Here is a 12334-nt window from a genome sequence, read left to right on the forward strand (position 1 = left end):
CCCTGAAGGAGCTTCCACTCTAATGGGGAAACAAATGTACACAAAGCGAACCAAATACAGGATAAATAGGAACTAACCAAGGAAAGGCACTAGAATTCAGAGGGGATTTTAGTTGGGATTTAAAGGAAGGTCAGTAGTCTGAGTAGGGAGAGCCTTCTACACATGGGAGTCAGCCAAAGAGAATGCCTAGAACCTAGAGGTAGAGTATCTTGTTCTTGGAACATCCAGGAGGCCGATGACTCCACTTGAAGGTCTGCACCCCGCTAAAGACCCAACCATACTCCAGAATTTTTCCTTTAATTTTCCCCATTTCCTCAGGCTTCAGCTCTTTGGTTATATTGTATGAACTAATTCAGTTAAAGTCCACAAATATCTAGTTGTACACTGTGCTGGGCACGGGTAACCCTTTTTTGGGAGGGGGGTTGCGGGGAGAGGTGGGAACCTGTGATCGAATTCCATTCACGGGCACTTAACGGACGTCTGCTGTGATGGGGGCTGCTATAGGAAAAGTTTCTGCTTCTCAAGCGTTTACATCCCCCCCGGAGGAATGCGGCGTGGCATCCCGACAAACACTATGTAGTCATTTCAGTAGTGCCAACTGGGGGAGCGGGAAAGGCTTGCCACCCCCCACACTCATGTGTCTTTGCTCGTTTTACTCTCACCAGGAACCATGGGCCTTTTGGAGACAAAACAGAAACGCTTCTCAAGTGGCTCTTGAAGGCACTGAATGGTGGTGGAGCGCGGTCTCAGAGAAGCCAGGACGTCCGGGTGAGTCATTGCCTGCTCTGCTCCGGGCACTGCCCTAGGCACCGGGGATCTCGGGGCTCGGTGCAACCGAGAGGGAAGACGCGGTGCAAACGTCCGGGACCTGACTCTGGAGGGCAGGCACTAGCGTTAGGGAAGGGTCTGGACTAGCTCCGAGGCGTGAAGGAAGCCCGAGAAGGCAAGAGGCAGAGATAGGAAGGAGAAGGGGGTTCCTGGCCCGGGGGCAGGCAGCTGGGGAGCTGGAGCAACAGGTGGGAAGGAGAGTCCAGGCCGCTGCCCCACCCCCCCAGAGTTTGGGGAGCTTCTCTCGGGAGGCCCCTCAGCACCCACGCAGGAAGCGCCGCTGTTCCCGTTTAGGAGGAGCTGTGGTGGCTGTTTTAATCACCCCCGGGGGCTGTTATCTCGTTTCCCCTCCCACCCCTCCACTTGTGCAATTTGGCAGATAGTCCAGATAACTGCGAGCCCCGGCCCCACGCACGCCCTCGGGCCGAGCCCCGGGGCCCCGGCCGACTCACGCAGGCAGGGAAACAGTAGACTCTCGGAGAAGTCTTTTTTTTTTCTCCATTTCAAATGAGGGGAATGAGGCGTGCCTGTCATCCGTGGTGGGGAAGGGGAGATGCATCAGTAAAACCTTTCCAACAATCGGGCGCACCAGCCCGAGTCTGGGCAGCCGGGGGGAGGGGAAGGATGCTCTGGCTGTAGGCGAGCCGCATGCCAGGCGGGCTCCGTTTCCCAAAGTTCATTCACAGAGTGAGGCGCCCGGGGAGATTTCCCTGACACAGACCACGTGCCCCGCCCCGGCCCCGCCCCCAACCCGAGCTCGCCAATTGGAAGCGCCGAGGCGCCGGGGGCGGGGCCCGGGACTGAAGCTCGAGGGAGGCGTGGCCTGAGCTTGACGTCATGGCGTGACGCAGGCGGCCGGTTCTCGACCGCCGCCGCCGCCGCCGCTGTTGCTCCCGCCACCGCTGCTGCCGCCGCCGTACCGGGTGGTGAGCTCGCAAGATGGCGGCTCTGGCTGCGTCCGGTGAGTGAGCGGCCGGGCGGCGCGGGGGCGGGAGTGCGGGCTGGGGCGGTGCGGGCGCGGAGGGCGGTCCTGGCGGCGGCGGCGGTGGGCGCGGGACGGAGGAGTTTCCCGGGTCCCGGCAGGGGGAGGGTCCCGGGGGCGCGGTACAAGGCGGAGCGGGAGGCACCGCGACGTGACCCCCCTTCTCCCCCGCCCGGGGCCTGAGCTGGGGCCCAGGGCCGAGCCAGCAGCGGGCTACGGAGGCAGGGCCCTGCCTCGGGGCGGCGGCGGGCGCAGGACCAGGAGGTTTCCTGGGAGTTTGGATTTGGCGCCTCTGGGAAGTTTCTCTGCGTCCTCGGCGTCCCGGGCCCGGGGGGACGGCGCGGAGCGGCGGGGGCGGGGCCGGGGGGGGTGGGGGGACATGCGGCGCGCGCGCCCCGGGCCGGCCGCGAGGGAGGGGCAGGACGCGAGTCGGGCGGGCGTCCGTCAGTCCGTCCGTCAGCCTGCCTCGGCTGCCCCGCGGTGCCGCCTGCACCTGCCGCCGCTCCCCGGCGCGGGGCGAGTCGCCTGCACCTGGCTCAGGCATCCCCCAAAAAGTGCGCCCACCTGGCCCCGCCCCCGCGCCCCGCAAGCCAGGCTGCGGGGGGACAGAGCGGCGGGGGAGGAGGGCGAGCGGGGGCAGCCCGCGGGCTTGGAGCCCGCACTCTTTGTTATGTGCCCGGGGCGGCCGCGCGGGCGCAGCGGCCAGCGCTCAGGCCAACTTGGAGGTGGACTTTGGAGAGGCGGCCGGCCCCGTGAAGCGCCTACTGTGTGCCCGGCGCAGCGCTGGGGAGACAAAGAAAGGGAGAGAGAACTGGGGAGACAGAGAGGAGACGGAGGGAAAGCTAGAGAGGATGGAGAGACAGAGTGAGGATGGAGAGAAGGGGGAGAGAGACAGGGAGGAAAGGAAAGCTAGAGAAGATGGAGAGGAGGGGGAAAGAGGATGGAGACAAGGGGAGGGAGAGAAAGCTAGAAAGGATGGAGAGAAGGGGGAGAAAGGGAAGGAAAACTAGAAGGGAGAGAGACAGGAGAGGGAGGGAAAGATAGAGGATGGAGAGAAGGGGGAGAGAGACAGAAGAGGGAACGAGAGAAGGCTAGAGAGGATGGAGAGAAGGGAGAGACGGAGGGAGAGAAAAAAGCTAGAGAGGATGGAGAGAAGGGAGAGAGACAGGAGAGGGAGGGAAAGCTAGAGGATGGAGAGAAGGGGGGAGAGAGACAGGAGAGGGAGGGAAAGCTGGAGAGGATGGAGACAAGGGGGAGGGAGAGACAGTGAGGATGGAGACAAGGGGGAGAGGGAGGGAAAGCTAGAGAGCGGATGGAGAGAAGGGGAGAGAGAAAGCTAGAGAGGATGGAGAGAAGGGGGAGAAAGGAGAGGGAGGGAAAGCTAGAGGATGGAGAGAAGGGGAGAGAGAGGGAGGGAGAGAAAGCTAGAGAGGACGGAAAAGAGGGAGGGAAAGCTAGAGAAGGGGGAGAAAGAAGAGGGAGAGAGGAGAGATAGCTAGAAAGAAAGGAGAGATGACAAAGAGGACAAGAGGGAAACGAAGGGGGAGATAAAGAGTTAGAGACAGAGCAAAGAAAGGAGGGAGAGGCAAAGAGAGAGTTACAAGCTGAGTTTGTGATACTCATGTGAATGGAAGACTCAGGTATGCTACCATGTTTGGATGCCAACTTCAGACACTGGTTTTAAACTGTAGTCAATCCAGTGTAATGGAAAAGAGGAATCCAGTGTTGAGATGGTTAAGGTTGAGCTCCTCATTTTGTGCCAGACTGAAAGTTCTTTTGTGTTCTCAATTTTTAATTTAGCATCTCTGGGGGTGTAGTGGAGTGGAAGATAGTAAATGTAGTGTGACCTTTTAGCATAACCATTTAGCCTCGCTCCTCTCCCCTCCCCCATCCCCTTTTTACATCCCTACTCTCTTCACCCCATATCATCTTTCAGCCTGGTAAATGCAGTTTTTTAATCACTTCAAATTGAAGTTGATGGATGATGATTCTTACACTGCAAACTAGAGTGATATCATTAATGTCTACCTAGCACATAGTAGGTAAGCTTCAGAAATGCTTGTTGACTTGAGAAAATCCTAGACTCTTAAAAGGCTTCAGGAATTCTTCTAGGATGTAGATTGTCAGGATCCTTTCTTCCACAATATTTTGGTGAAATTTGACAAAACTGCTAGTGTCAAAGATTTTTAAATTTTATTTATGTATCTTAGACAATTTGAGGGATAAATTTTGGAGGGGAGTGGTCTTTAAAATGACAACTCATTGTCTGATTTGTATATTCCAAACGTGTTCAGTGTAAAGTATTTTAAGTCCTCTTCAGGCTGGCCCCTTTTTTTCTTTTTGTTGTGGGAAGTAACATTAGCATCTTCTTGAGAAAGACAAATGTAAAATTTATTATTATATCTTGAAGTCATGCTAAAATATTTTGTTAGAATAAAAGCAGAGATAGGGACTTTTTTCTTCCCTTTAATTCATATCACCTCTTAATTGGCCACAATTCAGAATTTTCTACCTAATTTGTCTATATTCCCAATCCAAAATCTTTTGTTTGAAATCCATTTAAAAAAACGCAAGAAGAAATAAACCATTGTTTTGTAGTGGGTTTGGAAATTCAGATGAATTTTCTGCTGAGATAACTTCTGAAGTGAGAAATAAGGAGAGTGTTCTGGATTGATGGGTTTTTAGATGCAGAACAAAAGTATTCTGAAGCTTCTCAGCTACCAGTTTCCTAGTAAATTGATCATCATAATAACCATGGCAGTGACTTTGGACTAAGGGCTAGAAAAGACATCTGTAGTATTTGTATTCTAGTCTGGAGATCTCTTTGAATAGATCTGGAAGAGCAGTTGTGTTTTAAGGTCAGTTTTTGGATTTAAATATGACTTGTCATGCACAATCTAGGGACAAGTCACAAATAAGGGACTATCCCAGAAAAAAAGGACTTGTTATCCCCCATCCTCTCGAACGTAGCTGTGGCGTTATTATGTAGAACCCACCTTGCACTTTTAGTGATTATAATGGAATTTTACCTCTTGATTCCTTTCCACCCCAACAGGTGCTGGGCTGTTTGCCTTGGTATTCCTAGAAGGATGATGCTCATAATGATAGCTAGGATCAATATAGCCCTTTAAGGTTTACAGAATGCTTTGTACTTATTCTCATTTTACCCTCTCAACTCAGTGAAGAAGGTGCAGTTATTATCTTTGTTTTGTCTGAAAGAGGTTTGAGTGACTTCCCCTGAACCACTGTAGAATTTAAACTCCGGCCTTCTTAATGCCAACCAAGCAATCTATCCATTATGCTACCCATTTAGAATAGTGCTTACATCCTTGTTAATATTAAAAGTTAAGATATTAAGAGCCCCTAAAATTAGTAGAATTTCTTAATTTTTTTTCCATAGACTTCTTTGGCATTCATGAAGCCTATGGGACCCCTCAGGGGCAATGATATTTTTCGGTTAGAGATTAGTGAGATAAAGATGTCATTTTTTTTCCATCTAAGTTCCTGGACACATTAAAATCTATCTGCTGGACCCTATGTTAAAAACCCCTTGTTCTGAATAGAATCCGTAAAAATGTTTGACCTGGTATTTGAAAAGCAGGTGTTACAAAGGCTGTCCAAGGTTGGTATTGGCAGCTGATGTGAATATTGGTGAACAGGTTTTGATTCTTGGGTAAAAAGTCTTTTGTGAAAGCTTAGGTTAAGTGAGGAAATTAATCAGCAATAATGAATGTTTAGTTTACATGGTGATGCACTGGGGGGCAGTGATATATCAAATTTAAGATTATCCTTGTTTTTCAGAAATTTATGGTCATAACATAATGCTTTGAAGAATAAGCGCATCTTGGATAGATCAGCAAGCAACATTCTTTCTAATTGGGGAGGAGTGATCCAGAGCAGTCAGTTAGCAAGTATTTATTAAGCTCTTGCAGTGCTGGAGGCCTTGTGCTAAGCACTGAGGAGACTGAGAAAGGCAAAGTAGGGAAAAACAGAGGGTGGTTGAAGCCTGGGAAATAAAGTGTCTTAGGTGAGGAGGATTTCAGGTTCATTCAGGAAGGGAACAGAAAGAATGGGGGTTGTCAAAATAGCCCACATTTTTGTAAGGTTTTATGTAAACTTTTTCAAAGTTCGCTGTCAACTCTGGGGTGTAAATATCATCCCTGGTTTGTTTGTTTACAGATGAGGAAAATGAAGTGTACAAGGTAGTGTTTTGCCCTAAAGTTAGACAAGAAGTAGCAGACTCCCAAATTTTCTGACCAGTGCTCTTTCAGGTACTCTTGAGAGTTCTGACCGTGCTGGGAAGAGGCACCTAGACAATGAATGGGAAAGCATCACACCTAACAGGAAAAGTATTGCAGTATTGTTGTGAAATAAATAGGAAGTAAAGAATTGGCAGTGCTTGGGGGTAAGGAGAAACCACCCTAATCTCCCAGCTCTGGCTCTAAATCCATATTGATTTGAGTACATGGTTGTTTTGTTTGTTTGGAGGAGAGAAAGTTATTTAGGTCTTTAATGGAGAAATCTCCTATCTCTCCATATGCAAAATACCTGATAATGGCTCCAATTAAACATCTCAAAAAATCTATTGGGGTTGTTCCTAAACAATTGCTTATTTTGAAAAACTGATTTTGATGCTGTGTCTGCCCTGAGTAATCTGAGAAATAGCCAGTTAAAGATTTTGAATACGCCAGCTTTTAGAATTTATTTCCTTTAGAAGTCGCCAAAAGGAGACTAGACTTCAATGAAGTTAGACTGTTTCCTGTGATGTCTTTGCAAATTTAAAAGTAATTTGTTCTAGTCATCATATGCAGTGGTGTTAATTTGATCTCTTCCTTACTTTGCTTAAAGTGAAATATTCTTTGGGTTTAAAGACCTATAGTTTCACAGGAATTAGACGTTCAAAGGATAAATCATTCCTGAAATATATTTCAGACCTGTCATGTAAAGTTAAATTTCTTGTAAATTCCTAGTCATGCAGAACTTTTCCTTTACAGAAAAATTCCTTTACCTGTCAGTAGTAATTCCGTAGCTAAAGGGTAGCTGTTTTTGAATAATGAAGAAACTTATTAATTCATTACACCTTTATTATGTGGTTGAAAAAAATTATGCTCAGCAAATAAGCCTAATTTAAAAATGGTTTAGGTTTACATTAAATTCCCACATCAGTTATCCTGCTGTGCTAATTATAGGAACATTTGCAACTGTGGCGATGGCTTCAGTTTTTGCTATACTGTATTCTCCCTTTCAAAATGATTCAGAAAAATGCCTGGAGTTTTTGTGTGTTCCTTCATGCATGTCAAAAACACTACTGTAGAGGATCATAGCAAAACTTATGGTTATCAGGTTAGTTGTTTTTCAAATATTCTCTGCAGGTGGTAGTTATATTTTGCTTTGAAAGAGCAGTGTGGTTTCATCATTGCTGGCAAGATGTAGGTCTCTAACCCTACTGACAACTTTCCAGTGCTGAGAATTGTTATATTAACCTTTGTGAAGTATTCAGTCATTATAAAGGATGCAGTTGCTGCTTATTCCCTAAAGAGACCTTTGCTACAAAAGAAAAAAAAATTACACTTTATCGTGTTGCAGATATATTTTTCAAGTTTTTTTAATGCATTTTTACAAATCCTCTTTCCTAAGGACTTGAAGTACAAGATATAAAATTATATACAGTTTAAAATACAAAATATTCGGTTTGGGGGGGGGCAGGGCAGTTGGGGTTAAGTGACTTGTCCAAGGTCACACAGCTAGTAAATATGTCAAGTATCTGAGGCCGCATTTGAACTCAGGTCCTCCTGACTACAGGGCTGGTGCTCTACTCACTGCCGCCACCTAGCTGCCCCAAAACACTAAGTATTTGACTGTGGTTTGTGCTGGCCTGGTAAACCCTTTTAATTCTCCCTCTACGGGCCTCTCCGCTACTGGAAAAAACATTGGATTTGATCAAGGTTCAAACTTTGCTCCTTAAGATTTCTGTAAAATAATGGGGCAGGGGTGGGAAAGGGGGAGTACTTTAACCAGATGGCCTTTAAAGAGCCCCTTCAGCCCTTCTACTACACCCTGGGAATTTGTAGCTGTCCATTCCCTTGATTTGTGTCATTCAGCTCTCTTGGGATGTCTAAGATAAAGTGACTCTTCCCCCCTCCCCCCCACCACTTCGAAGAGTTTATAATCTAGGAGGAGGTGAAAAACCTGTACCTATGTAAGTGGTTGTGTACAGTTTAGGCAATGGTAAAGAGTATTGGGAAGGACAGACAGTGACCTTGGAGGTTGAAGAAGGAAACTTTCAGATGCTCGGTTGAGAAAAAGGTGACTTCTGAACTGGACTTTAAAGGAGAAGACTTTCTTTCAATAGTAGATGAGGGTGGAGAATGGGATTCTGTCCCAGGCTTAGGAACAGGGTGGCAGAAAATTGAAAAAAGAGAAAATTCGGTCAGTTTTTGACTAAAGCATAAAGTTGCAGGGTCGGTTGGAGCCAAATTGTAGAGGCCTTGAATGCCTTGCTAAGGAATTTGTTTTTTAGCAGGGAGGTGGGAACCACTAACTTCCTATTAATGCAGGAGTGTGATGTAGCCCTGTGCGTGAGAAAGTCAAGGAAAGGTTGTATTGGAGAGTGGAGAGACTAAAGCAGGAGATTCAGAGAATATTTCAACCGATCTCAAAGGAAGGGAGGAGGAAGGCTTTTGTCCATAAAGGCTGTAGGAAAAATTAGGAGAAGAACCAAGATTCAAAAGACTTTGATTCTAGTCCCATCCTCTTGCCCTTGGGCAGGAAGCTTCTTGGATTTGGCCTCTATCAATTACTTTGTGTCTCAGGTACCTTGACTTTTCCATCTTCCTGTTTTTAGGCATATTGTGAGATTGACGGTGAACGAATTTTGAGCTTTTTCAGAAGAAAAAGTTGTGGTATTATTGCAGGAGGGGGAGAGGGAAAATGGGAATAGTCTAGAATATTGTGTTTTATCTGTGGTGGATGGAAAAATTCTCCCAAGGGCCAAACTATACCCTAAATTGCCTCCTGAAGGCTAAGTTCCTTAATGTTAATCAAGATATCTGTAAGTATAGATAGGAACTATAATATGAGGTGGGGAATCTGTTCCAGCTGAGGTGTGTGTGAGATAATGCAGGTGAGGAAATTCTTAGGAGGCTTTGCAAGTTGACAGAAAAGTAGATGATGAGTTTTTAACATTGATATTTATGAGGTAATAAATTTTACACATCTGTATGTTTTTAAAAAATTATTTATTGACCAAATCTTGACATAGGAAATGCTAATAGGAAATGTAAATGAAGAGAAAAGCATTCGATGAGTTTAGTAGTTAATTGACCAAAGAAGGCTTCTGAGGGAAGCTGGAATCTCTTCTATTCATTTTCTCCCAAAGCACTTAAATAAATTGATTAAATTTTGTTGCAGCATGTACAAACCCCTGATGCACAGTTGAGTTCCCCTTAAAAAAAAACAGCCTCTCAGAAAGCCATTAATAATATTGAGTGATTACAACCTATTTCTTACCTTAGTAGTTTGCTAAGGAGCCAGTGTGTTTTACAGATTAGAGTCAGTGTTGTCAAAAATTTTTTTCCAGTTTGAAATTGCTTTTATTTACATAGCTAGTAATTGTGCTATTTTTTTGTTCTAATTTATTCACTGCATCATTTTATACGTGTTTGTCATTCTTATGATCCACGACATTCATATATTACTATTTAATTTATTCTCTCAATGTTTGACTGTACAGATTTTCCAAAATTTTACTACTATGAATAGTGCTATCAATATTTTCCTAGAAAAAGTATTTTCTGATTATGGACACCTTTTTTCTGCTGGTAGTTGTGTTGGTAAGCAAAATGGCCTTTGTTTTCTTTGAGTAATCCTTACTAGGTGCTAAGCCCCAGGCCCAAACCCCTATTAGGTGTAAAACCTTAGTGGGTGTGGATTGGCAACTAATGTGGGGCCCAAGGTGGGGCTAACTCCAGGAAGGGCCTAGTTTACATGTCTGGGACAGCAGAGGCTCTTAGACCACATGGGTTTAAGTCACCTCTTTGTGATGATTTTAGGTCATGTGGGTGAGTCAAATGTGTGACTCACCCCTGACGCTGAAAAAGATATAAAAAACCAGGGGTTGGCTCTCTGTTCTTTGGAGCTACTCCCTATAGCAGTGGCTCCTGACTCTGGGTCAGCCCTTGTTCTGAGCTGCCAGCTGAACCTAGATGTTGGTAACGATGAATTATATTGGATCAGTCTGTTGATGTTTGTAATTTGTTTGTATTTTGTTCTGAAGTTCAGGGTGCTGGTTTTTTCCTCTGAACTAAGTGAATGATATTTGTGTGCTGAATTAAAGTAAGTTTGCCAACCCCCTCACCTTGCTTTCCTTAGTTAAGCAGATCAAAAGAATCTGTGCTGTTGGCAGCTTTCCGGGTGCTGGCTGTGGGTGGATCTTGCACCCCCACAGAAGCTGCTAGCTGGATTGCTGAAACAGTAGGAACGATTTCTTTATATATCCTTGGACTACACAATTTAGGAATGGCGCTTACACTATTTGTCAATTTCGAAGTTTTTTTATTAAATAGTTTCTGCACGTACATTTTCCAGCCCAGATTTTTTTTTCTTGTTTTAGGAACACTCATTGTTCAAAAGCTTTTTACTTTTACAAAGTAAAGTAGCTGTTAGTAAGTAGTTTCATAATTTTTGTTATGGGGAGATACAAATTCATCTCTTCACAGTTCTTTAACTTTTGAAAAGTGTTACTTTTTATATTTAGGCCATTTATCCATTTGAAATTTACCATAATATATAGTGTAAAGTTCTGCTTTAAATCTCTTTTAGTCATGCTTATCTACTTTTCCCAACAGTTCTTAATGAATAAGGAGTTCTTTTCCGTAGTGCTTTTTGTCCTTTGATTTATGGAATGATGCACCTGTAGTAACCTGCTCCACTGCTGACTCTTCTGTTTTTAATCCAATACCAGATAGTTTTTGATAATTAATGTTTTATAATGTGATTTGGCATATGGTATTGCCCAGGCTCCTTTTATCCCCACTCCACCCTACTTCTTTCGGACCTTTTATTACTCTATATGAATTTTGTTATTACTTTAATTATCTAAAGTATGACCTTAGTGGTTTGGTAAAGTGTTAAGTCTGTAAATTAATTTGCTTAGTAATGTCGTTTTTATGGTATTGATGTGGATTCTCTGTGGACATTGACTTAGAACTTTTGTAGCGGTTCCTTTTGATTTCTGTGAAAATAATACGATATTTATAGAAGTCATGTGTGTCTTGGTAGTTTAACTCCCAGCTGTATAACACATATTATATTTAACGGTTTATCCATCTCTCCCTTTTGTTAGTGAAATACAAAAATCTTACTAATTTGATGAGTTTCAATTCAAAAAACATTTATTAAGTACCTATTCTGGGCCAGGGCACTCCACTGGCTGCTGGGGGTGCAAAGACAAAAATCCAGTTCCTGTCCTCCAGAAATTTCCCTGGAGGTGGGTGGGGGATGACAACAAATACATGAATAAGTAAATACAAAATTAATACAAAGTAATTTCAGTGCTGGGGCAGGGGTGGGGCTGAGGAGAGAGTGGACTCTTAAGACGCAAGAGGTAGTGACAACCTGCATCCCAGGGATGCTCCTTCAGTGGGGAGGCGCTGAGGAGGAGTCGTGGGCCGGAAGCCTATAATACTAGGTTGGAACCCGATTGCTAAGGACAGTAAATGACTAATCAGAGAATTTTGCATTTTATCTTAGGAGGCAATGAGAAGCCAGTGCACCTTCTTGAGCAGGGGAGTAAAGTGACCAGACTGGTGTTTTAGGAATTGGTCATCTTTGTGGATATGATGTATTGGAGAGAGGGGTAGACTGAAGGTAGGGAGAGCCAAGTAAGGAGGCTGTCACCAAATGCAGGATTGCTGATGCTGACCTGAGCTAGGTTGGTGGTCCTTCGAGTGAAGAAAAGGGGGCGGATGAGAGAAGTGGTGAATACAGAATTAGCAAGACTCACCCCCTGATTGGATGTGGGGCAGAAGGGAGAGAGAGTGACTGTAGTTGGGGTTGTGAACCTGCATAACCAGGAAGGTGGTGGTACCTTGAACAGGAATGGGAAAGGTGGAAGCTGCTGCTTTGCTGAAGCAGTTTTCCTTATTAGTTTTTTGGTCGATTCTCTGGTGTTTTCTAAAGAAAACATACTGTCCTCATCTAGAGATAATTTCGATTGAGTCAGTTCTTAGCCCTTTATTTTTTCTTGTCTTTATCACCACTTAGCATATCTTATGCTATGTAAGCCAAATCATAATGGGGACAGTTGGCTTCATTTTTGTGCCCAACTGGGAAAAAACCTTTCACTGTTTGCTACAAATAATACTGATCCTCTTGTTTGGTGATGCTTTTGATCATATTAAGAAAAGGTCCTTGAATTCATCTTCTAAATGTTTTTTTCTAGTTTGCAAGCTTTGTTTCGTTGGTGGTTTTTTCTACATCTATTGATTATGTGGTGTTTTGGGGGGTTTTTTGGTTTGTTTTTTT

At 44.8% G+C, this 12334-nt stretch overlaps 1 protein-coding gene across 1 annotated transcript in view; it reads left to right on the plus strand.

Moving 5' to 3' along the window:
• The first annotated feature begins 1662 nt into the window (after positions 1-1662).
• The window catches only part of USP44 (ubiquitin specific peptidase 44), a 44675-nt gene continuing 34003 nt past the window's right edge, over positions 1663-12334 (plus strand). Inside the window, exon 1 of the mRNA XM_036761677.1 lies at positions 1663-1789. The gene's annotated coding sequence lies outside the window, so the exon portion shown is untranslated. The remainder of the gene's footprint in view (positions 1790-12334) is intronic.

Source organism: Trichosurus vulpecula, chromosome 5, assembly GCF_011100635.1.
Source record: "Trichosurus vulpecula isolate mTriVul1 chromosome 5, mTriVul1.pri, whole genome shotgun sequence".
Classification (NCBI taxonomy): domain Eukaryota; kingdom Metazoa; phylum Chordata; class Mammalia; order Diprotodontia; family Phalangeridae; genus Trichosurus; species Trichosurus vulpecula.